This window comes from Gallus gallus, chromosome 2 (genome assembly GCF_016699485.2).
Source record: "Gallus gallus isolate bGalGal1 chromosome 2, bGalGal1.mat.broiler.GRCg7b, whole genome shotgun sequence".
Classification (NCBI taxonomy): domain Eukaryota; kingdom Metazoa; phylum Chordata; class Aves; order Galliformes; family Phasianidae; genus Gallus; species Gallus gallus.
The window spans coordinates 64,651,553-64,676,781 of NC_052533.1; the positions used below are offsets into that span (position 1 = coordinate 64,651,553).

The 25,229-nt window shown below is 43.8% G+C and overlaps 1 protein-coding gene across 3 annotated transcripts in view; it reads left to right on the forward strand.

Annotated features, from left to right (window-relative positions):
• Positions 1 to 10,304: 10,304 nt before the first annotated feature.
• F13A1 (coagulation factor XIII A chain) overlaps positions 10,305 to 25,229 on the forward strand; it is a 155,716-nt gene continuing 140,791 nt past the window's right edge. For 2 of the 3 annotated variants that reach the window (XM_046918045.1, XM_046918054.1), the window contains exon 1: positions 21,109 to 25,138. The gene's annotated coding sequence lies outside the window, so the exon portion shown is untranslated. Of the gene's footprint in view, positions 10,548 to 20,154; positions 20,269 to 21,108; positions 25,139 to 25,229 lie in introns of those variants that run through there. The other variant, XM_046918034.1, reaches the window with a different exon arrangement.

Below are 25,229 nucleotides of genomic sequence, written 5' to 3' on the forward strand. Positions count from 1 at the left end.
GGGTAAAATGAAGCCCAGGTCTGGACAGGAATGGTTTACCTGCACACTGATCTTGTTTTTGTCCCACCTTGCCTCTCCCCACCCTATCCAGGTGGTTCTGTGTTCCATGTCAGTGACTGCTGAAGTAGTAGTGCAAAGCAGCCTTTCATCTTCACAGAAGCCCTGTGGTGGCTGCTCTCTGGATATCCAGAAGCCTGGGCCATACCTTGCAGGGAATTCAGTCCCCCCTGCTACATGCAGGGTTGCCAACCACTAGACCAGCCTACCCAGAGCCACATCCAGCCTGGCCTTGAATGCCTCCATGGATGGGGCATCCACAACCTCTTTGGGCAACCTGTTCCAGTGTGTCACCACCATCTGTATGAAAACTTCCTCCTAATATCTAACCTAAACCTCCCCTGTCCCAGTTTAAAACCATTCCCCCTTGTCCTATCACTATCCACCCTTCTAAACATCCATTCCTCCTCCTGTTCATATGCTCCCTTCAAGTACTGGAAGGCCACAATGAGGTCTCCCCGGAGCCTTCTCTTCTCCAAGCTAAACAAGCCCAGTTCCCTCAACCTTTCCTCATAGGAGAGGTGCTCCAGCCCTCTGACCATCTTTGTGGTCTCCCTGTGGACCCGCTCCAAGAGCTCCACGTCCTTCGTGTGCTGGGAGCCCCAGGCCTGGACACAGTACTCCAGATGGGGCCTCACAAGAGCTGAGTAGAGGGGGAAAAAAGTAGAAGCCTGAAAGTAGAACAACACCAGGCTCTCTGAATATGGGCCTTCCTATTTAACTGGAAGCAGGATGGCTGGTGTAGATGTCCTAGCAGAAATCCAGTGTGATTTTGTAGACGAGCTTAGAAGCACTGTTATATGTAGGCAAGTGCCTGCACCATTTCCCTGTCTGTTGCATAGACTCTCTCTTGCTCTTTTGAGACAGCTACTTCATTCTTTTTTTTGGCAGTGCTCCTGACACTGACTCAAAATGACAAGTCACAAGATTTCTTTGTGGGTGCGAGGTTGGAACGTGTCTCAATAGTTTCAGTAGCCAGTGTTCTGAGGGGAAACAGCCATGATGGTTAACGTTTTGGAAAGCTGTTAACTTCCAGTTTGCCCCACCATGTTGTTTTCAGTGGGAAGGAAATTCAGAAGGTTTAAGTTTACAGCGTGTACTCCAGACGCTGTTTCGCCATTTTATTCCCTGTGTAATCCTTGTATCTCCTAGAAAGTGCGTTATTACCAACTCCATCTGTTCTGAGAACTGCTTTCCCTTCAAACAGCCGAAGCCTGTGGGATGAGAAACTGCATTTAAACGAAGTGGTATCAGTGCTCGCAGTGGGAATTCTGCTTAGCAGGTTGCTTAGCTGGCCAACAGGCATGTTTCTTTATCTGATTGAAGGCTTTGACCATGGAGATAAGCAGCTCAAAATGCCTGTAAAGTTCTTTACTTGATGAGAGAAGTGGCTTCATGTATCTATATCACTCTTCACCTTGCCTCTGTACTAAAGGATGAAAATGCCTCTTTCTACTTATCAAGACTATTGTATCTGTAATATATATGGCAAAAGATACAAACTAGTAAGCAGATAAATGTTACATCAACATCTGTAACTTCTTGGACTTGCTGATAAAAGATTGCTAATATATTTAGATGAGCAAATCCTCCCCCAAACAGTAGCTTATACCACCAGCCTCTCCCCTCTATAGCTTTTCTTAACATCAGTCAGTACCAGCTCCATGGAGGAAGTATAACAATAAGGAGGGTTTGTTTTGTTCCTTCTTACTTCAGGGCTCATCTCTCCCCTTTTAAATTGCAAGCTTGAGTCATAACTTTTTAAACAGACAGCAATGTTTATTGGTTAATCAACATACTATTAAGTAGTCTAATGATAGATATTATTAATAGAGAAACTGCTACCCTTCATTTATAATTGTATTATTTTGCACGGTTACAACTATAAAGCCACTAATTATTATTCTCAAATCTCATAAATTGCACCCAGCTACTCTGTGATCATTTCATCACCCTTTCTTCCCACACTGCTCAGTGCTAGGGTACAAGCCTCATTTTTCTCCCTCCCTCGCTTTCTGACATGGACCTGATGGAGAGTCACAGGGGTTGTCCACAGAGGCTGGGCCAAGCAGGGAGCTTTGCCACTGTTTGTAGGTGCCTCATTTGTTCCTTACCTGATTTTATGTCTTATTCCCCCATTCTCATTTTGCAGATCCCACCTTTTTGCTGTCTTTACCACCTCCATTTCTTTGCCTGAACTCCTTGCAAAAAATGCAATTCACCTCACAGTTTTCAACACTGGTCTTATTTCTTCTACATCCATTCTCAATTTTTTCATTTCCAGTGCCTTTACTCGGGCTCTCTTGGCCTTATGTAGCTTTACTGATTCAGTTGCCTCAGTACAGGTAGTCTCCTAAGATCCTAAGGCTGCATCCCTAAACTCCCCTACAATTGCCTGATTAATACTGGCAATGCTAACCTCGATTCCTCTACTTGCCTCCAATTAGTGCAAGTAGTTTCATATCTGAAGCACAGCCTGCATACCAGAGCAGCAAAGCTACATATTTTTAATCTTCTGTGTTATACAGCATCCTTCTCTTGAATTGTTCTAATTACAATTTGGGCTCCCTGCAGAGGCTTTAGCTAGTCATGAGGCTGGTGGGGCTTCTTACTGGCATTCCTACAGCTGTGACTTTTGCCAAAATGTTTATGGGTATGTTTTTTCTATACTCCTGGCCAAGTAGCTGTATTTGCAAAACTTTTCCAAATGTAGACCTGGACAGCACTTCACCTCATTTTTGCAATAGGATTTTCTCTTGAGTTTCTTTCATAGAATCATAGGTTTGGAAGGGACGTTTAAGATCATCTGGTTTGATCTCCCTTGCTACAGGCAGGGACACCTCCGTTAGACCAGGTTGCTCAGAGCCCCATCCAGCCTGGTCTTGAATGCCTCCAGGGAAGGGGCATCTACAACCTCTCTAGGCAACCTGTTCCAGAGTCTCACCACCCTCACAGTAAAGAATTTATTTATAATATCTAGTCTAAATCTACCCTGTTCCCATTTAAAATCATTTTCTCTTGACCTGTCACTACAAGCATGTATAAAAAGTCTCTCCTCAGCTTTCCTGTAGGCCCCCTTCAGGTTCAGGAAGGCTGCTATAAAGTCCCCCTGTAGCCTTTTCTTCACTAGGATGAAGAGCTCCAGCTCTCTCAGCCTGTCCTCATAGGGGAGGTTCTCCAGCCCTCTTATCATCTTCATGGCCTTCCTCTGGATCCGCTTCAACAGCTTGATGTTTTTCTTGTGTCGGGGGCCCTAGAACTGAATGCAGTACTCCAGCTGGGGTCTCATGAGAGCAGAGTGGAGGGGCTTTGACCTTCTGTCACGCTACTCTTGATCCAACCCAGGATATGATTAGCCTTCTGGGCTGCAAGCACACATTGCCAGCTCACGTTGAGTCTTTTATCAACTGATATCCCAACTCTTTCTCCTCAGAGCTGCTCTCAAGCTCTGCCCAACCTGTATCTCTGCTTGAGATTGCCCCAACCCAGGTACAGGACCTTGCACTTGGCCTTGTTGAAATTCACGAGGTTGTTGTGGGCCCATCTATCAAGCCTGTCCAGGTCCCTTTGGATAGCAACCTTTCTCTCTAGTGCGTCAACTGCACCACTCAGCTTGGTGTCATCTGCAAACTTGCTGAGAGTGCACTTGATCCCACTGTCTATGTCACCTACAAAGATGATAAATTGCATTGGTTCCAGCACTGATCCCTGAGGAACACCACTTGTTACTGGTCTCCTCTTGGACGTTGAACTGTTGACTGTAACTCTTTCAGTGCAAATTCCAGCCAATTCCTGAACCAGCAAGTGGTCCATCCATCAAATCCATTTTTCTCCAATTTGCAACCAGGATGTCATGTGGGACAGTGTCAAACGCTTTGCACAACTTCAGGTAGATGATGTCAGTTTCTCTTTCTTAATTCACTGACCCTGTAACTTCATCATAAAAGGCCACCAAATTTGCTAGGCATGGCTTGCCCTTGGTGAAATCATGGTGGTTACCACCAATCACTTCATCTTTATTTTCCACGTGCCTCAGTAGGGCCTTCAGGAGGATCTGCTCTATGATCTTACCAGGCACAGAGGTGAGACTGACTGGCCTGTAGTTCCCTAGATCTTTTCTTCCCTTCTTGAAGATGGGGGTTATGTTTCCCCTTTTCCAATCAGTGGGAAATTATTTTATAATTTTTCCTGTATTATGCAAGTTCAGTGCAAGGTGAGTCTGAACCAAAGTTTTAGTTAGTCTTTTCAAGCCAAAATATTTCTTGCTTTTGGCATCTTCATATACTTCTGAATTGTGCAATGAAACATTTCCATAGAGAAAACTTTGCACTAAAAGCTTCACTCATTTCTTTTTTCTTGTGGTTCCCTCTGAACAAAAGCTTTCTGCTTTAGATGTCTCCATGTGGGTCTCCTGTTAGTGAAGGACATAAAGATAGATGATTTTTTTTCAGAGGAGATAGACGCCCTCTTTGTAGAAGTCAGCTTGCAGGTGGGGCTACTGTTCTGTGCTTTCTCTAGGTATCATAAAGCTGAGCCTTGCCCAGACATGGCAGGCTCTCAGTACAGGCCCTTTGCAGTTGTCTGGGATTGAGCTGCTTCTCAGCAGTACCTGCTCCTTGTACAACACTGTTGGTGTATGACATGAGCCCGTATGGTTTTGTACCAGTCAGGTTTCAATTTGATATACTTTTAAATAGTAGTGAACTACTATGTCAGGCACCTTGCTAACTTTAGGTGCTATTTTATTTTATTTTATTTTATTTTTTATTCAAGCCTTCGGGAAAAGGGAATACTCAGTGGTATGGAGGAAAGGAAAGAACATACTCTTTTTTGTGATTTATATTAAAAGTTCAGGAAAATGTTTAAGTCTGTACATTGTTGTGACTTTTCAGGGTCCACCCAGAGTCTACACTCTATGAGACAGATTAAAGGTTTGTCTGCTACAAAGTGAGAGGGTGTGTATTTGCATCAACCTACAGTAAAAGCCATGCATCTGTAATAGGTATGTACAAAAGCAAAGCGTTGCACAACTTCCTTCTGGTTAAAGCTTGAGCTTTTCCAGGAGGAAACTGTTAGCCAGTCGTGAAGAAAAGGCAAAATGTATCTGGTATCGTGAAGTAAGCATGCTGAATACTTTTAGATATTAACAGTGTCCAGTATATCAAAGATGCATGCAACTTTGGTGCTGTGATTATTCAGTGTCTTCACATAAGAACACAAAATATTTGCTAAACCTCTATTTAGCCCCTTTTTTGTAGTGCTGGAAGATGAATAGATTTTGGGTTATTTGAGCTTGTAGACTTCTGGCAGTACCAGAGGGATTTGAAAACTAGGTATGAAGCCAACAGGTGGTACTTAGATGTGAGCAGTTGCCTGGTTTTCAGCTTTCATATATCATATTCTTTTATTGCCCTTGTTTTTGTGCTGCTGTAGCAGGGTCCTTTCTCTAGTGGTGAAAACTGTGCTGAGCCCCAAGGAAAGAACTAGGTTGTCTTCTGCATGGACCCTTCTCATTGTCACCTTCCTTCCAGAGGTAGGAGTATGTGAACAGTAAAAAACACTTGGTTGTGGTAGGATTGGGGCAGGAAAGTGGTTCTTATATGCTGTCCTTTTGTTTGCATGCAGGAAGGAAACGTAAGACAAGCTCGTTCTGGTGCTCTCTGAAGACGAGAGCTATACTTGTCATTTGGCTATGGTGACGCATATCCAAAAGTGGAGTTAGTGCCTGAGAATGAATCTTGCATGAGTGCTACTGGGCGTGCTTTGGAAAAAGGGAACAGGAAGGAAGGAGAGAAGACGACTTAGTAGCACTCAGAGCAGAAGCAATGGTACATCCATACATTTACTGGTGGTTTGCACTGCATGTTTCTGATGCAAACGCACATGAGCCTAAGGCTAAAAAGAAGTTCTGGCCTTTGAGTCATGTGGTCTCATGAAATGTAGCAGGGGTGGAAGCAATGGAAACAGCTTTGATGCAAAGAGAAAGGCATTCATTCATCTGCTTCTGCATCTCCCCTCCTCAGTTCCACCAACCCCTATCAGCGGCTGCGTGGAGTTGTTGCTGTGGCAGACAGGTTTTGTAATGGGTAGGAATTTCATAGTGAATGCTTTTCTTTTCAGAAAATACCACTTTACTGAGTCCAGTGAAAATGCTAGTACAGTTTGGGAATGTGCATGCTAGCAGGAGAGCTTTTTCAGCAACAGGAAAAAGCACTGTGGTTAGAGAAAAACTTCCCTTCCAGTATAGCCTTTATAGATGATGAACTTTTTTATGTTTTGTGAGGCTAGAGTTCAAAGCAGGGCCTTATATCCAGGAGGTAATGGCCTTAAGTTGCTCCAGGGGAGATTCAGGTTGGGTATTAGGAAAAATTTCTTCGCAGAAAGAGTGTTAATGCTTTGGAACAGGGTGCCCAGGGAAGTGGTAGAGTCATCATCCCTGGAGGTGTTCAAGAAATGTGTAAATGTGGCACAGACAAACATGGTTTGTTAAGCATGGTGGAGATGGTTTGATGGTTGGACTGGATGAGAAGATCTCAGAGGTCTTTTTCAACCTCAGTGATTCTGTGATTCACCTGGGTTTGCAGACTCTGAACTACCACAGGTTGTTCCGCATTTGTTCAGATGAAGTTCAGACTGGGAGAAGCTTTGAAACATGACATTTCAAAGGGATGAAAGAGGGTGTTTTGTGCTATTGTGCTATAAATTCTGTGGACTGCCTCTCAGTGCATGGCAGCAACAGTAATGTGACGAGGAACCGCTTTGATGGGTAATCTTATTTAGCTGAGAAAACAGCCTGTGGTTTAGTGTTAGCTAGGGTCAGGAGTCACTCTTCTGTTCTGCTTCACAGCTGCACTTGTGAGCAGCTCTTCAGCCAGGCAATGTGTTTATGTTGGTGTTGGAATCAGGATCACAGTGGATCAGTGCTCCGTACCAAAGCCCTGTGGCCTCCTGGATGGAGCGAGTTTGATTGCCAGCACTGCAGTACCAGTGTACTACTTTGGATCGATGCAGATTGGTGCTGGTTAGGCAATAAGGAACAGCAGCTACCCACGCCTGGGACAGATGGACTGGGGTGCGATGCTAGCTGTCATATGTCTGCTGGAAATGAGCATTTTTCCATGTTGGCTAATGGAGTTTCCTCTGTGTTCACGGCGAAGTGGCCCTGTGGAATAAGCTCTATTCAGCGGCTGGGAAATGCTCAGCTGTACAGCATGGGGACTTCTGACAAAGCAGGCTCAGCAGAGCACTGGTTAATAGTTGAAGTTTGGGTTTCTGGCCTTACAGACAAATTCTTTTTGTAGGTGAGTCTGTGAAATACAGGCACAGGAAAGTAATATTCATAGATATCATACATCTATAGAAAAAAATGCACACAGTGGAAGAGTATGAAATTTTGTAGAGACACAAGTATGGAAACTCAGCTTGATTTTGGCTTGTATAATGGTCCACAAGCAGGGAAGAATGAACAAGCAAGTTGCCCTTGTGCTTCTGGGTCACCTATCATGGATAACCTCTCTCTCCTAAAAAGATCAAATTGACTTCCGCTCAGTCCTGACATGAAACCTTAAAAAATGTTCTTGCAACGAAATGCGATATGGAAATCAGTGTGTGCAAAAGGGAGCAACTGAAAGGCAGAGGTTTCTTGCCAGCAAGAGATACTGAGAACAACCATCTCAACTCTTTCAGGCAAGAAACGAGGACTTAAATTAGGCAAGAATTCTGGATTTCATCAACCTACTTTGCTACTTTCAGAGTCTCCATTTTGGTACCCAAGCGCTCCCGATCTGATTGATGGATGATGAGATGGGATTTGTTTGAATGCGTGGAAAACAAGGGCAAAGGAATGAGAGCTGAAGGAAGATTAAGTTTAAACCAGATTCTAATGGATTTTGAGACTGAATTTCAGATTGGTCAGCCTACTGCCAAAAAGCTGCGGTTTTGATGCAAATGAATTTGATAGCTGCTGCTGACGTTCTTCCAGCCGAAGCGCTGTCTGGTAAGGGAGTTTGCAGATGCTCCCCACGATACTATTCCTGAGTTAATTCAGCCATTCTCAGACTGTAGAAACGTGGGGGTTTTGAAACTTGTCTTCTGTGTGATGCCAGTTATAGAGAATGCGTGGAGGTCAGTTTCTTGGTGGCTTGTGCTATTTCAAATACTACTTCAATGGAAGATACACCTCCCTCTGTATCAAACATTGCTGTAATTGTGCAGGGGGAGCTCAACTGCTGCAGCCAAATCTAAATCTGACAGGAGGGTGCACAGCTTAGCACCATCTTCTTGCTCCTAGCTGTGGGGAAGGATGTGCTACGTCCCTTTCTCAGGCGAGCACAGCGAAGAATTGGTGCAGAGATGGCTTCAGTCAAGGGGAATTTTACAGGCTTGCTGAAATCTTTCCTCTGCTCAGTCTCCTGGGTATGCAAGTGCAGTGAGCTTTTCTCCACCCAACTACCTCAGGCAGGCACTCTGACAGGCACAGGTTGGTGTGGATTGCATCTGATGTGAGGGTGGGATAGAGCTGAGTGCAATCTGTGACAAGGCTTTGCCAACAAGGCAGCAATTATAGATATGGGATTATACATGTGAAGGGCCATTTCCACTTCTCTAACGTTTCCAGAGGGAATGACAGAAGCCATTTTAGGATGAGAAAGCTAGTCCCTGCTCTGTGTTACAGGTTGGACTACAGGGATCTTTCTTTAGCAGTACAAGAAGATTAAAAATCTGCACATTACCCCTGGTTGCTGCTGAGGAAAAAATATAGTGAGAAAAGCACTATCTCTGGTCCAGATCCTCACCTAATACTACCTTACAGTGCTGGCAATGTCACTGAGCCTACTCAGGAAGCTAAACTTTCTTTCTTTAATAAGGGCTTCTTAGGGATGGAACAGAGTAGTGTATTAGGGTAGGCTGCTTTTTCTCAATGGATATTCAGAGAGCATCATCCGGGAGAGCTTCCAGCTCATTTTAGCTTCTTTCCTTAATAGAAGTCACTATGGATCAGAGCCACAAGTTATTTGCAGTGTATGGATTGCCAGAGATCTAAAATTAATACATGGATCTTCTTGTCCCAGGAGATCAGTGTGGCTGTGGAGAGCTTTCTTCAGAAAATCCTGATGGCTTTCCTTCCCTGGTAAGAGGTAAATACAGCCTTTGAGTTAGCAAGGACATGACAGTTTGCACTAGCTAAGCCCAATTTGGATGTTGCTGAGGTGGAAGAGCGGGATTTCTTTAGTTTCCTCTGGCAGAGAAAAGTTTCACTAGCAGTCTTGGTCAAAGCCTGTTTGAATCTGTTTCCTCGCAGAAACGTGCTTGTCTTTCCACCCACTTCTGTCGCAATCTCTTCCAGAGGATAGGTGGTGGTGAGAAGAAACATTTGCATTGGTTTTTAGGACTCAGTTTGATGTGAGCACCTCAGCCCAAGCTCTGTGCTGGCTGGAAAGAATGACGTGAGGAAATAGGATCGCAGAGCCTGGGGAGAAGCTTTGCAGACCACCTGGCCTTCAAATTCCTGGCACTGCTCAAACTTGTCTCTGTAGGAAATCCACGTTCCAAGTCAAGATCAGGTCACATGAGAAAATGAATTTGGCAGGAATATTATGAGTCCCTACTGATCTGCCAGCAAATCCACCCCAAGCATCTTGCTCCATGTCTCTACGCTCAGAATAGAGCAGCACAACTGACAGCCCAGCATAGAAATGTACTTGCAGAAGTGCCTGGAGGTGGCTTCTGCAGGCTTTCCCATGAACCAATGCTGCTGCAAGCTGACTTTCCTTAGTGCCACATCCTCTTTTTACAGTAACATCAAAGGCAAGGGCTGAGGAGGGGCTTCCAAGCAAAGAGAATTAAGGTGGGAATAAAAAAAGGCATTCCTCCTCCTTAGCTTTCTGTGTCCCTACTGTCCTAGGAAGGCTACGGTTCTCCTAGGTATTGTCTAGTCATACAAAGAACATACAGATGTAGGGATAATTCATACTTCTGTGCCCACCTGACCTCCTCTGACATCATTAGCAGCAACTTGTGAGACGTTGCCATATGCATTTAAGTGCTGTTTTGTGCATTCTTTTTCCCCAAGTATATCAGCTTTAGAGAAAGGTGCATAAAGAAAACGAAATTCAAAATGACTCCGGCACAATTATAGTAGGAATAAGCTGCTATTAAGCTTAATGCAGATGCCATGATGGGAAATAAAATCTCATTTTCTCTTTTTTTCTTTTTTTTTTTTTCATTCATCTTTTGTATTAGGTGCTCTGTTACCATCTTCATGTGGGATGTTCAGAAATTCTGTAGCATGAGCGTATCTGGGAATTGGGAGGTCTCTGTTACAAAAGGCAGAGTTTTTCACCTGTGCTATCGACAGCTTTGAGCGCTTTAGTATCCCTTCAAGGTGACTGGATGATGCACTTCTTACAGAAGTGCCCCTCGGGGCACTCCAACTGGGAACAGTTCCTGTTCAGACTGCAAAGTTTTGAAAATTAGAGGCCTGAAATTAGGTATGTAAAGCAACCCTTCTGTATGCATCAGCACAAATGTAACTATGAAAAGTCCTGATTTTCAGGGCTGCTGGTGTAAGATCTGCGTGCACTCAGGGTTCAAACTCTGAGTTGAGTTGTGGTGTTTCCTAGAGGAACTGAGTAACCACATGCCTGAATAGTTTTCCCTTAAATGTGTGAATGTGACTGTTGGTGTGTTTATTTGTATATTTGTTTATATAACTTGTATAAACATAGAACATAATATTTATGTTATATAAATACATGCATGTACAAACAAATATATCAGCAAATATATCACACTGTGAGAGTAGTGAAGCACTGGAACAGGTTGCCCGGAGAGGTGGTGGATGCCTCATCCCTGGAGACACCCAAGGTCAGGCTGAATGGTGCTCTGAGCAACATAATGTAGCTGTAGGTGTCCCTGTTCATTGCAGGGGGGTTGGACTAGGTGAAAGGAGCCTTCCAACTTAAATGATTTTGTGATTCTACAATTCTAAGTAAATATGTATATTTATTTATGCACATTTCTGAATAGGATATCTCTTTAGAAGAAAGATCTTCTAAAATCTGAGACTGGATGGGTTCGTCCCTTGGTAGTGACGCAAACAATGCAGGTATGAACATGGTCACTGCACAAGAGTGGGCGAATCAGTGTTTTGTTGGTTTTCTTTTTCCTGGATTCTTTCACACAATTCTCTCATGTCATTTTGGGAATAGGTAATCTATCTGTGGATGTAATCTACTTAGACTTTAGTAAAGCCTTTGACTCTTGTCTCCCACAGTATTCTCCTGGAAAGGCTGGCGGACAGTAGCTTGGACAGATACACTCTTTGCTGGGCAAAGAACAGGCTGGATGGCCAGGCCCAGAAAGTGGTGCTGAATTTACTTAAATCTGAATGGCAAATAGTCATGAGTGATGTTTCCCAGGAGTCAGTGTTGAGGCTGGCCTTGTTTAATATCTCTATTAATGATATAGACAAGGGGATTGAGTGTTCCCTCAGTGAGTTTTCTGATGAGACCAAGTTGGGAGGAAGTGTTGATCTGCCTGAGGGTAGGAAGGCGCTACAGAGGGTTCTGGATAGGACGTATCGATGGGCTGAGGCCAATTCTATGAGCTTTAACAAGATCAAGTGTCAGGTCCTGCACTTCGGTCACAGCAACCCCATGCACTGCTACAGGCTCGGGGCAGAGTGACTGGAAAGCTGCATGGAGGAAAAGGATTTGGGGGGTATCAGTTGACAGCTGACAGAGCATGAGCGAGTAGTGTGCCCAGGTGGCCAAGAAGACCAATGGCATCCTGGCTTGTATCAGAAATGGTGTAGTCAGCAGGAGCAGGGAGGTAATCATCCCCCTGTACTTGGCACTGGTGAGGCCGTACGTTGAGCACTGTGTTCAGTTTTGGGCCCCTCACTAAAAGAAAGACATCGAGGCCCTGGAGCGTGTTTAGGGAAAGGCAGCGAAGCTGTGAGTGGTGTGGAGCACAAGTCTGATGGGGAGCAACTGAGGGAACTGGCATTTTTCAGTCTGGAGGCTCAGGTGAAACTTTTATCGCTCTCCACAGCTCCCTGAAGGAAGGTTGTGGTGAGGTGGGGGTCAGCCTCTTCTCCCACATAACAGTGATAGGACTAGAGGGAATTGCTTTAAGTTGTGTCAAGCAGATTCCGGTTGGATAGTAGGAAAAACGTGTAGATGTGGCAGTGAGGGACACGGTTAGCGAGCATGGTGGTGATGGTTTGGTGCTGGGACTACATGATCCTCAAGGTCTTTTCCAACCGTAACGAATCTATGATTCTGTAACGCTGCGTGCCCCCCTGAGCCAGGGCGAGGTGGATGCACCCTGGGGATAGTTTTCAAGGTGAAAACATTGATTAGCCAGCGTCCCCAGCGTTTCAATACGCTGAGGGTAAGGGCCAGCGTTCGAGCGGCCTGTGGCCGCGTTAGTGAAACATCACGGTTAAAGCGGAGAGTGGCCGGGAGGAGGGCGGGGCGCTCCGCACCCGCAGCTCCCCAGGCGGCCGCCGGGTGGCGCTGTTCGCCCAAGTTGCGGCCGCCTCTGCCCGCGGGGCTCTGCTGAGGGAGGGCTGCCTCAGCGCGGCGCGGTTAATTAATAACTAAATGCCGCGGGCGGGGCCGCAGCTCCCGCCCGGCTCTGGCGGTGGGAGAGCGCCTTGCTGCGAGGCCGCGGGGCAACGAGGGAGGGGGTTTTATTCGATTTCAAGAAAGAGTTCTGGAAAAGGTGTGGGGGAGGCGAACCCCGGGTGCCTCTGCGTTTTGCGGGGGCTGATGGCAGCACGCTAGGTTTTCCTAATTTATTTAGCATTCTCGTCACAACTTCCATTGTGGAGCTTTCCCGTACGAGGATTAACCACCACAAGCGGTGCAGTGCAACGCTGGCAACCTCCCTGGAAATCACGCAGCCTGAATAACGATGAGAGCGGAAAGCAGGGCAGAAAAGCCACCCTTCTCCTCCCAAAAGCATCGCTGTGCTGTACCCGCAGACTGAGAGCAGCCCTAGGCACGGCCCCATCCCACAGCCTGCTCTGTACCCTATCCATAGGGGGATGTCAAAATGGAAGGTGGGAAATGCAAGCTGTGGGGCTTCTGCCCAGCGCTGGGCACCCCGTGTGCTCTGAGGGCTTGCATCTGCCATCTTAAGGGCCAGCTTCCTTGGCCAAGGGCTGGCAGCATGGTGCAGGTGCCATGGGATGAGGCGGCCGATGGCCAGCCAAGACCAACACATAGGGGGTAATGTTCAGCCTAGGTGACTGTAGTGCCTCCTGCCTCAGCAAGTACGTTATTGGAGCAGGCTGCTCAGAGAGGTGGCAGAGTCACTGTTCCTGGAGGTGTTCATGAAAAGGACAAATGAGGCACTGAGGGATGCGGTTTAGAGCAGTCACAGGCATGGGTTGCTATGGCTGGACTACATGATCTTAGTGATCTTTCAGCCTTTATGATTCTATGATAAGCACTGCCGGTGAGTCTCTCTGAAGCAAACAGGCTGGCTCCTCATTTGTTTCTCCCTGTCAGGATGATGAGCCCAACTAGATTTCTTTCTGTTTGTGTTTGCTGCTTGTCTGTGCTGACAAAACATGCGTAGTTCGTAGCTCCCTCGCTTCAGCTGGCTGCTGTTCCATTTTAATGCGAGGCGCTTCATCGGAGGTCATTTACTCAGTGTGCTGCTGGGCCATTTACAAATATGAGCTGATGAATATTTCATCGCTGTTCACCAGGAATTCTGTGGAAGGCTGGAGCCTCGTGGCAGTGACTCAGTACGTGATGCGCTTAACCTGAAATTGTTTCCTTGCTGCATCTTTCATCAGATGTGCTAATTGCTGACGTTGAAGAGGGGAAAACGATGGGAGAAGGAATATGTACTAATATAATAATACTCTTGATTGCCCCTTGATTCTCCTTAAATATCAGTGGAATCAGTGCTGCTCGAGAAAGAGACTCTTCTAATGAAAACACGGGAGCAGACATCCCTTCCTATTTGCTCTAAGAGCAATACCAGGCTGCTTTGCTTCCCGCAGTGCCACACCTCCAGGAGGGAGGCTCTGCTGCACTCAGAGAGCTCCTCTTAAGTGCCAGGAAGAGTGAGTACTTGCAGTGGAGTAGGTGGTGAGACTAATTTATCTTGCTGCAAAACATCTTAGAGGAAGCAGGGCACTGTGTGCAGGGAACACGTGCTGGTCCTAATGCCTGCTTGAGACTGCAAAGAGCCTCGAGCAATAGTTCTGCAGAGGAAGACCCAGACCATTTATCTGAGTCCAGTGATGATTCAGGCATCAACATCATTAGGTGTTTTATTGCTGAGCCAGCTGAAGAAAATAGACTTATATAGAGTACTGAGATTGAAAACAGGGGCTTGTAAAGGTAGTTTTCTAAATGAAGATGATGTTGTCCCATGGCAGAGGAATGGCAGCAGAAAGTCACAATGGCTTTGTGCAGATGTGCTGATGGCAGTGCCTCACCCACTGGCAGGGGAAGCAGAAGGTGTTTTCATGTTACCAGGTTGCCTGCCACCATAAAACGTTCTCCTGGATTTTCTGGCCTGCGTGGATTTCGTGGTGAAAGATGTCTCACCTCTGATAACTAGTGCTATGGGGAGCAGTTGGGCACACTGTGTTTTGCCAGCAAAAAATAAAATAAAATCCAACCAAAGAGCTTCTGTAGTGGTCCAAGCTTCTCCAGCCCTCTCCTTGACGCTGCTGAAGTTGAGCTATTGGGGTCTACCAGTAACAAAGGTTATCATAAATGTGAACAAAGACTCAAGCACAGGAGAGGGAGATGAAGCCATGTGTACTGGGAATTCTTCTAGTTCCCTGTATGTTCAGAAGCTTCTTTCTGCTGCCCAGATTGGAGGAATGGGCTGCAAAATGTGCTGGCTTTGTGTTTATTGCTGCTAGCTGGTCATTTCGTGCTTCAGAGCTAGAGCAAAGGAGGGAAGCTGTGAGTGTATTGAATTTGGTAGCTCTGTGGGAAGCAGCGGGTCATCTTATCAAATCAGAGGAGAAAGCTTGGTAGTTTCAAAGGCAGAAGAGTTGCAGGTCTTAACTGAGTACAGAAAAGGAGGTAGATAGGCTTTTTTTTTTATCATAGTTTGGTGTATGCTATACAGATTGCAGCTCTCAGTGTTGTAGTTTGTCTGGCACAACTTGCTTCTAAACAAAAGACTATGCCATGCTGCCCTGTAGATAATATCCCAAATTGGCACGCCCAATTGGCACACTATTTATGGGAAACTCGTGCCATGCACTGTGTAGAACAGACTGGATCTGGAAAATAGGTAGACGTGGAACTAGAGTTGTGTTCCCCAACCTGCTAGCTCTGTTGGCACTGAGCACAAGTTTCATGCTGGTGATGCTGTCTACTCATCCTTAGTGAAAAGGGTCTGGTCCTGTACTCATGGTATAAGAACTGACCCTCAGCACACAACTGCTTTGAAGGAGCTGTAATCTGTATGCTCTGTGGGATTTCTACGTATTTCTCTTGGAAAACCAACCTTTCTGACTCGTTTTATCCCCTGTGTGCTTTACCTCTACTTTTGTGAGTAAGTTTTGAGGGGGTTTTGTTTGCTTGCTTTTTTAATTTGACTGATGTTTTCAGAGTTTTTTGGACTGCTGTCCTGTGATGCATAGTGCAAATTGAAAAATGCTAAGGAATAGGCTATCTTGCAAAAAGGAGAATACTAACAGCCTGGAAGTTTGGTCACTGGGAACTTTATGCCAATATATATGAAAATAAATAAAAGCAAGGAGTGTGGAAGAAAATGTGAAGGCACTTTACACTCTATCATAGCCTTTGTTTGCCTTCTTAGTAGATATTTCTTTTTTTTTTTTTTTAATAGATACAATTCAGTTTTTATTTGAGCAATTCCAGTGAGAGAATCAAACTGATTCTATAACCAGCCCTTCCAAAACAGCTCAGTAAATCTCAAGGTCTTTAAAATATAATTAATAACTCTGTGTAGAGTGAGACTTCTGTGGGGGTGCAGGCATATGTGGGTGGCTACTGAGAATACATGGTAATCTAACCACTTCTTGCTGTCTCTCTTTCACTCTTTCTGATACATGCAGATATTATGGGCCAAAATTTGCCACTTCTGTCAAACCAGAAATAAACAGGGCTAGTCATAGGGCAGAACACGACTTTCTATGAATATAGGTGATAGAAACTGCACCTGAAGAAGGAGCAAAAGTAGTAATTTTTGATAACGCTTGGTTAGTTTTCGAAGAGAAGAGTGAGTGAACAAATGCATTACACTCTCTGAGAAGAAAGAAAGATTATTACCAGTCTAGAGGAACTTGGTGAAGGCTGGACAGTTTCGATGAAAATTGCTATTTGAATCAGTGTCCACATTTTGATTCAGCGTAGGTTTTCTAAGCTGCATAGCTGACGTTTCCAGGTTTTTCACACTACAACTTTACAGCACTCCAGCCATGAATTAAGAAAGTTCAGATACTGCACAAAAGAGTGAATACAGCAACATCTATTTTTTTACTGTACTCCATTAGTCACAGTTCTCACCAGACATGGATGCTGCATGCTATGTCAGCCCATCTGTTGGCTGATGTCTTTGCTTGCCCACCTCCTAAGTAAGCTGGGACTGTGAGAATCATAAAATATATTTTGGACCTTGGTGTGAACTATTTTGAGCCCTCCAGCTTTTCACAGTCGTTTCCAGGACCTTGGCTGGGCAGGCAGGGATGCTGATAAGAAGCCCAGAGAAACAAGGAGAGAAAGGGGGGGAAAAAATCCCTCTTTCTCTTCCTATTGGAAGCACTTGGTGGTTCCACATGGAGGTACTTGGCTACTGCTATGTCTGGCAACCCTGCACTTGGTAACACTGAAGTCCAACTGTGGACTAAGCTGTTAGCAGGTTGTTGGCCATTCAGTGTTTTTTTCCCCCTCTGTGTTGCACTTTTGTTAGGCATTATCTACTCCATTGTGCCCAGTTCTGAGTCCCTAGCACAGGAGGGATATTGGCTAATGGGAGTGAGTCCTCTAGGACAGGTAGGGGTGTGGGTCATGTGACATACAAGCAGAAGCAGGAGGTGGTATTTTTTTCATCCTAGAGAAGATGTGGAATGAAGGCTCTAATGATGCCTGCAACCGAATTTATTGAAGAGTTGCAGCCAAATGTCCACAGCACAGGGATGAGAGGCAACACCCACAAGTTGCAGCATGAAAAAGTCCACTCAGATGTTGTGAGGATCTTTGCAGATATGGCAGTCGAGCATTGGAAGGGGTTGCCCAGAAAGGCTGTGGATCTCCATGGTTGGAGGTATTCAGCTTTGGAAGTTGGACTAGAGGTCCCTTTGTACTTATATTATTTCATAGTTCCATGGCATTGTGCGAGAGTTTGAGGAGTGTTTTAAGTAATCTGTGCTGCCTCCATAATGCCCCAGAATGACTTCCAGACAAGAGACTTCCATTACTTTCAGAAACAAATCTCCCTCAGGACTCTATACAATGAAAAACTGCCAAGAATTTGCAAACTGGCACTCCCCACCTCATGCACTCTCAGCTTTGCCTTTGCCTGTTATTTTCCGATGTGTGACAATGGCCATTAGATCTGTCTCTAGCTGAAAACATCTGCTTTAACAAAGAGCCTGAAATAGTACAAACCACAGTTGGAGATCAGGCATATATCGGCCCAGGGCTTTCCAAGTGTCTCCCTGTGGTCCTCAACAAATTCTTATGGAAAGCTCTGGCCAAGCCTCACTGAGGGACTCGTGGGAGGGTTCTTCTCTCTTCATCAACAGATGTTATTGATTAGCTCCCTGCTTTTTTTCTTTTTTGCTTTCCTTTTTTTTTTCTCCTCAGATTTGAACCCACTAGGCTTAAAGAGACTGTAAATAAATAACCACTATGTCAACATTTAAAATGAAAAAGAGGACTTGACTTGGGTCTCAAGAGGCTGAAATGAGCATCCATGCTTTGGGATCAACCAAATGCCATTTAGTCCATACCAGCATATCTGAATAGCATATAAAGACAATTTTTGCTTGAATTTCATTTTTGAAAAAGATCTCCTCTAGTTTTTCCTATTACAGGATAAGAGATGACTTTGGATTTTTGCAATTCTTCCATATTTTTTCGAGGGTCATAATATAAATCAGTTTGGAAGTGAGCTTGGGATGTCTCTAATCCCACTTCTTGCTCAGAGTAGGACAAGCAATGATTTTGGACTACATTGTTCAGAACTTCATCCAGTTGGGTTCTTAAAGCTCTCAGGGAGAAAAACTGCAGTCTCTTTGGGCTGTGACTATTCCAAAGAGGTCAGTTGTTCCCATTTCTCTAGAAAAATGTCAGTAAGATGAAGCTGTGGTTGAAAGGAACATGTTGCATTGTCAGCAGAGAACTGTGTGCAACCTGACTATGGCTTGAATAAATCATTAAAATGTCCTCTGGCTTTCCCTTTGCAAAGTGGATCCAGTAGCCTTGGAGGTGCCAGAAAGACTGTATCCTAGTTCGAATTGCAGCTCAGCTCCAGTGTAGCTGCAAGTTCTGGTTCTCTCCTTTCCTTCAGTCCTGGAACTCATCCAGTTCTGGACAAAGTCATGCCGGTGTTAAAATCCACAGCAGAACTCTGAGGCAATGCATTGTTTCTTTGGTAATTTGGAATGAGAAAGAGAATCATTGAAGGACACTCTCTCGTTAGCAGTCAATAAAATATGAAAGTTCAAGATTTCCGCTTGACAACTTTGGAAAAGATGTGTTAATTGTAAAATTAACTGTAAGAGCTGCAAAATATGCCAGCTTAGCATCAAGGTGCTACGAGTTTCATTCTTTGACCCAGGAGACCCTGGTCAAAGGCTTGTGGCCTGTGCTCAGCGACAAGCATGACAGCTGAGAGGTTTTGGGCCAGCAAAGCTCTCAAGCACTGCACAAAGCACTTGTAAAGCTCCTTTTGTGAGTGAGAATTTTCGTGGTCTCAATGTTAGGACCACGTTCACAAATGAATGAATCTGTGATGCGAGTGTAACAGGAAAGTAGTGTGGTAACTGACCTATTACTGGTTGCAGAAGGTTTTTTGAAGCATCTGCTCTGATCTCTGACAAAGACTTGGTTGGTTTGGGGCTTGTTTGTTTTTATTATTTTTATTTTATTATTTTATTTTATTTTATTTTATTTTATTTTTGGAGAAATTTGAAGTTTTTTGCTTCTTTGTCCCTGTCTCCTTTTCTATTCACTGGAAGTTGATGAAGCACCTTTTCCGGGTGAGCTTCAACAGGATAGATGAATTTCTGGCATTTATCTTGATGCTCAATGCCAGGAGAGAAAAGAAATCAATATTTAATAATTCCTTCTTAATACGGCCCTCCTCTGTCCCTGCTCAGAATATTCAAGGTCACCAGGTGCTATTCCAGGGTATGGGAACAGTAAAAGCTGTGCTCTGAATGCTATCATATACTGTATGTTGTTAAGCTCATAGGTTACTTTCAAGGACACCTCATGACAGCATATAATAGCAATTTTAATCTGATGTACTCAGATGGATTCTCTGTTAACCAAGCGGGTAAAAGAAGCAACTTTTCTAACTGAAGCACATGTTTCCTTCTGATAATGTTACCCTCCGTCAGCCTATTAATAGTAGAGGCAAAGTTTAATTAACAGTTTTCCTACAGCCCCAGTCGCCTCCGTTCTGACTCTGAGCTGTCATGGTGGTTTTCTCTCATTTGTCCATTGCTATAGATATCTGTCTTTTTGTCCTTTTAGAAATGGATGGTGAGCTGCTATTTGTATTTTGGGATCACTTAAGGAAATAAACATGTAAGACAGTCCCCAGCCTGCTGAATTTACAGTTTTACTCAAAGGTAAAAATCATCTGAAGCATATATATGACGCAGGCTCCAAATTTAAGGTAACTAGGCTACATAAAGGCCCAAATTTCACTGATAGTTAACGCTGCCTCAACTCCCAGACTTTTTTGGGATGTAGTACCCACGTGTAGACATTTCTCCCGTGCTCTTGTGGTACGACAGTGAAGCCAAGATTGGACCTGCCTTCCACAAAGCACAAAGCCCTTTTCAGCAGTAGTTTCACTTCCCATTATAAGCTCGACTTTCTGTTTATTTCTACTGTTGTTTTTTTTTTCCAGAAAAACCTTCAAACTGTGATGTTATATATTCTTTTTCGTTCTGGATGTTGCTCCAGCTAGGGGGCAAATCATTACGAAAGGAACTCCTCTGTGGACCCTGTTACTCTTTCTCAGGTAACTCCCTGTAAAATTCATGCAACCTAGTGCATACACTGTCACATTGTGTCACCTGTTTTGTCACCATCTGATCTACGTTTTACTTTCTAAAATGTACTCCAAGTTTCAGGGATATTGGATACTGCTCAATTTTTTTTTTTTTAATTGCCTATTCCAAATAACCTGTCAGCAAGGTTGTACTTGATAATGAGCAGATAAAACTTACTCATTCTGCTTAGTAACCATAGGCCTTAATTTATTAGTTCACTTACAGAGAACTGTCTTCTAGAGCAGCTTCTTTCCATAAGGGGCATTTTTTTCTACATTAATACTGCAAGCAAAAGTTGAAAAAGTTTGTAGATCTCATCTCTGCGTATACACACACCAAATGAATCTTTCCTAGCCTCTTCTGAGGTCTTCCAACATAAACTGCTTGGCAAAACCCAACCACTGAGAATTTATGAAGTTTGGGTAATAGTAATTTATTGACTTCAGTGTTCTTGCTCACGTATAAGACAGTCTGCTGAAGGAGAAGCATTCATGCTTTATTACTCTTCCTTGAGCAATGACATTTTTATTTCTGAAGCATTGTTTTTCTTTTAATTTAAAGGCAAAACACAATTTCCCTCATTTTGACACATAACAGAAGATTGGCATGAGATTCTTTGAAATCCTGTTTAATAATTACCAAATTCACTGTCCAACTTTTCTTTCTAATAATTGTAGGATTCAATGTTGAAAAACAGAACAGTCAAGAATAAAAGTCATCATTGAGATGTCACCATTGCTTCTTTCTATCATAAAGTAGATATTTTTGACTGTACCTTCACAAATCATCCTAATTTCAGTAGATGCTCTGCTACTACTACTACCTCCTCAAAACTGTTATGAGAACAACAGAACTTATTAAGCCTGGGCATCTGTGAGTTTGTGTCCCAACCTATACACCAGTGCAAAACTGCTGGTTCATCTCTATGTTCTACTTAACAGCTCTATTGGACAGGAAAGAACAATTGTGATGCCAGTCTGCAGCTGTATGTGTATGGGTTCGTTGACTGTCTCAGGCTTGCTGGCACATATATAGCAGCTGAGTTTTGCCTGCCTTTTTCCTTAATGGAAAGCTCTAATTTTGGTCTTTCTTCTCTCTCCAGCTGCCAGATCCCTGAAACTTATAAAAATATAATTATCTGTGAGACTTCAGCCCTTCTTTCAAAATTGGTTAAAATTAGCTAGAGAGAAAATTCACTAAAGGGAGCTGACAGACAGGAAATCAGGCCAAAAATACATCAGCCATCATGTCAGTTCTGGGTGTCATGGGTAGCTGTTAATTTAATACCATGTTTCTCCCAGGCCGGCCTGTGGAGATAGCCATGCTGGTGTTCAGGAGGTGTGATTACTCTGTACCTGTTTCAGTGATGAGGTCCTTAAAAGCATTCAAAGCACCCCTCAGCTCTTAGCATCCCTTCACGCTCTCAGAAGGTGCTCGGCAACCTAGGGTTGTTTGTTCCTTGTGAATCTGGGGACACATCAGCCTGCCTGTTCAAGACAGGTGGGGCTTGCTTGGCGCCAAGAGCTTCAGGTAAGAGCAGAAAGGATGCTCTTTCTGGAACTCCTTTCTGGAAAAAGATTTGGGACCTCATCACCCACCCTCTGCGCAAACTGGTGTTGCTGTTATGGCCGAAATAACCTTTCTGTCCAGACCAGAGTTAACTCATTAAGGCCTCTCCCTTTTCTAGCTATATTTATTTTCTAAGATGCAGTCCTATGCTCTTAAGTCCTTGGTACGACACCCCTGTGTGTCTAGCTCTGCCACCCTCATAGTATAATGTCTTGCATGGGCTTATCACAGAGATAGCATTCTGTGCATGGGGGGATTACCAATTTTAGGCCTTACTGCTGCAGAGGACCCGTATGCCCAGGTTTAATTTTGTGCCTGGGAGCACTTTTGTTGAGATCAGCCCTACTTAAAATCAGTAGGCATCTTTGCCTATAGAGAATCAGGCTGCATAGGTTGGTCCCCTGGCTGGGGCTTTTTGCAAAGTTTGTTCAACACACTGTACCTGTAAAGACACCACAGCTGCTGTCCCAGTGGTGCAAAGGTGATATTGGTGTTACTTGCCTTTTCAAGGTTTCCTGCACTGCTGAAGACTGAAAAAAATTATGTATTTCTCTACTGCGTAGTGCAGTTTGTTGAAGAGAATTCAGAGAGAGCTCTAAACTACTTAGCTGTAAGTATTTTAAGCAATATAGCTGCATTAGCACAGAGCTCAGCTGGGTAAATTAGCATTGTGCAGCATAGACATACCCTAAATTTCTACTATGGTTTCCTCGGTGACATTTTTTCAAACCACAGCTTGACAACAAAATATGATTTTTTTTTTAATTTTTTTTGGCCCTTCCAAAACACTGTGCTAGAAAAGCTTGCATACATCTTTCTTTTTTATTATCTCGCTATCTTCTCTTCTAAAATAAGTTCTAAGCTGACTGCCTCAGATTATTTCATTCTGCTTTTTTTAATTGGAGGTATCTTCCCGTTCATCTGAGCCCAGAATGCCAGTAACCGAACTGTTTCCACTGGGGCATAGAAAATGCACCTCTACATTTATATAAACTATTGGTTCAGTTCCCTCATGATGAAAGAGTAGACACAATCGGGAAAGAAATGGAGATCAAACATGGTGTCTCTCTATAAATCTATGCAATTCTATCCAGAAAGTAGTAAGACTGGAAAATGCTCAGGAAATGGCAAGGAATATGATAGATGTTGTAGTTTTTTTATGGCAGGAGAATAAGTAGCATTCTTCAGTTTGGGGGGAAGAAAAGTAACTGGAGGGACACTTGAGAGGTACCACAGAGGTTTGCTGTGAACTGCATGGAGAAAGTAAGTAAAGAACTGCTACGGGCAGCCACAGTCCGGGAATATCCAGTGAAATTCACTGGCAAGCAAATTTACAGGTCTTCAAGGAAGAACCTTCCTTGCAGTGATTGATAAGTAGTGAAAATTATTGCCGCAGCATGTGGGTGAGATATTTAAAAAGCATCAGAACGGGATTAGACGGCATGGATTAAGAAAATTGCCTTGGTGGTAGTTCAGCAATGATTAAGGAGTTTAGTGGGTGAAAGTCAGGAGGGCAAGGATGTCTTCTTGTTCTCAAAGGGAAAATAAATCATTCCCCTTTGCCATTCTATGGCACTAAAATGACTCTAGCTGTGACGGCAAATGTAGTATTTTACAGAGTGTAGATTCTTAAGCTAAAATGTTGAAAAGCAAGGGAGAAAGATGTAAAACATGACTGTCAGAGGTGTATATTCTCAGTCTCCCAGAGGATGAGTAACATAACTGTACCAATTTTGGGAAGCCTGTAGGAAAATGAAAACTGCTACAGTAGAGACTGATCCCTGTCCTGATATACCTCCCCTGCATCCCACTGTCAGGTGCTCAGGGAACTCCTGAGATGAAAGTTACATCAGGATTGCTTTGTCTAATGTACTACAGTTGTTATTTTAGACCTTTGTAAGGGCAGGGAAAAAATGACAGCCAGCGAAGATCATAGGGATGTACATAAGGCTTCAGTTCCACAGCTGTTTAAACATCCTGCATAAGGTTCTTTTTCGAGTCACTTGCTAAGGAGAGGGTGTTTTTACAAGGAAGTTCTGGGTTCAGTTCAAAATGGACTACACTCAGTGCCTGTTGAAGTCTTACATAGCTGCCTTTTCTTTACAGGCAGTTTGCTGTGACATTTAATGGTTATGTGGTGAATTTTTTCTTCCCGGCTGCACCATCCCAAGAATTTGATGAATGCATTGAGCAAAAATCCTGTGTAGTCAGCATTTCCCAGTGAGGTGGTGGGAGATGAAGTTTTAAGCTTATGATTGATATATGGGTTTTGGAGTTGATGCATGTTTGGGGGAGTAAATACAAAGGTTCTGGGGTCAGCTAATTTCTGCTCGTTTGAATGGTCATTCTGGGACAGAACAATTATCAGGAATTGGACTGCAGATAGTGAAAATTAGATGGGCTGCTGCAATACACAGGGCTTGTAGTTGGCTAAAAAGATAACTGACATAAGAAATCTGATCCCTGATCTTAGTTATGTGTGAACAGTCAAGAATAGTGTTATTTTTGCTAGAAGAGTTTGTTCTAGCTCTGTCTTTATACCTGGCAGCGAGGCAGTAACTCTCAGACACAAATCAGAAACACCCACACACAGCCCTTGATTGCTTCTTTTTCAACTCACCATGCAATTGCCATATGTGAATCTAGCAAGTGACACTTTCTAATGTAAAGCACTATCACTTTCCTAAAGGTACAAGCTTAAATAGACTGTTTGATTGTGTAAATGAAACCAATAGCAAGTCTAGAATGTGAAGAAAGATGGACTTCTAATAGGACAAGTGTTCTCTACTAATAACAAATGATAATTATTGATATTGGTAGCAAAAGGCCAAGAATTTAGGTGTCAAAGAAGCCTGGATTCCTGCATGCATGCAAAATAAAGCCTAGTGAAGGAAGGATATCTTGAAACTCCCTGCTTTATGAAAGGCAAGTTGTCCTCATCCTTTTCTGATTTCATCCTCTGCCTGTTCTGCTTCTGAGATGGTCAACGTACAGAGCAGGGCAGAGCAGGGTAATCCTATCTGATCCTTCACTTACAGCATTTTTTCCCATTATCTTGAGACTCATCTTTCAGAGATCCTCTGAGCATCCCAGCAATATCTGTACAACAAACTGAGTCTGCTTGTACAGGGAATAAAAAAGTGAGGAGGCCTGGGGAATGTCCACACTAAAACAGCAGCTCTTCTTCAGAAATGATCCAGAGCGAGCATGTGCAGGCACTGCAGGGCTGAACGAGATGGATTTGGGTCTGGATCTCCAAAGCAATGACAGGTAAATTACAAAGGGCAGCATCTTCATTACTGGTGATTTAGGAGGCATAAAGATACACAGCTTGATTTGTGGATCCCAAGTGGAGTTTTCA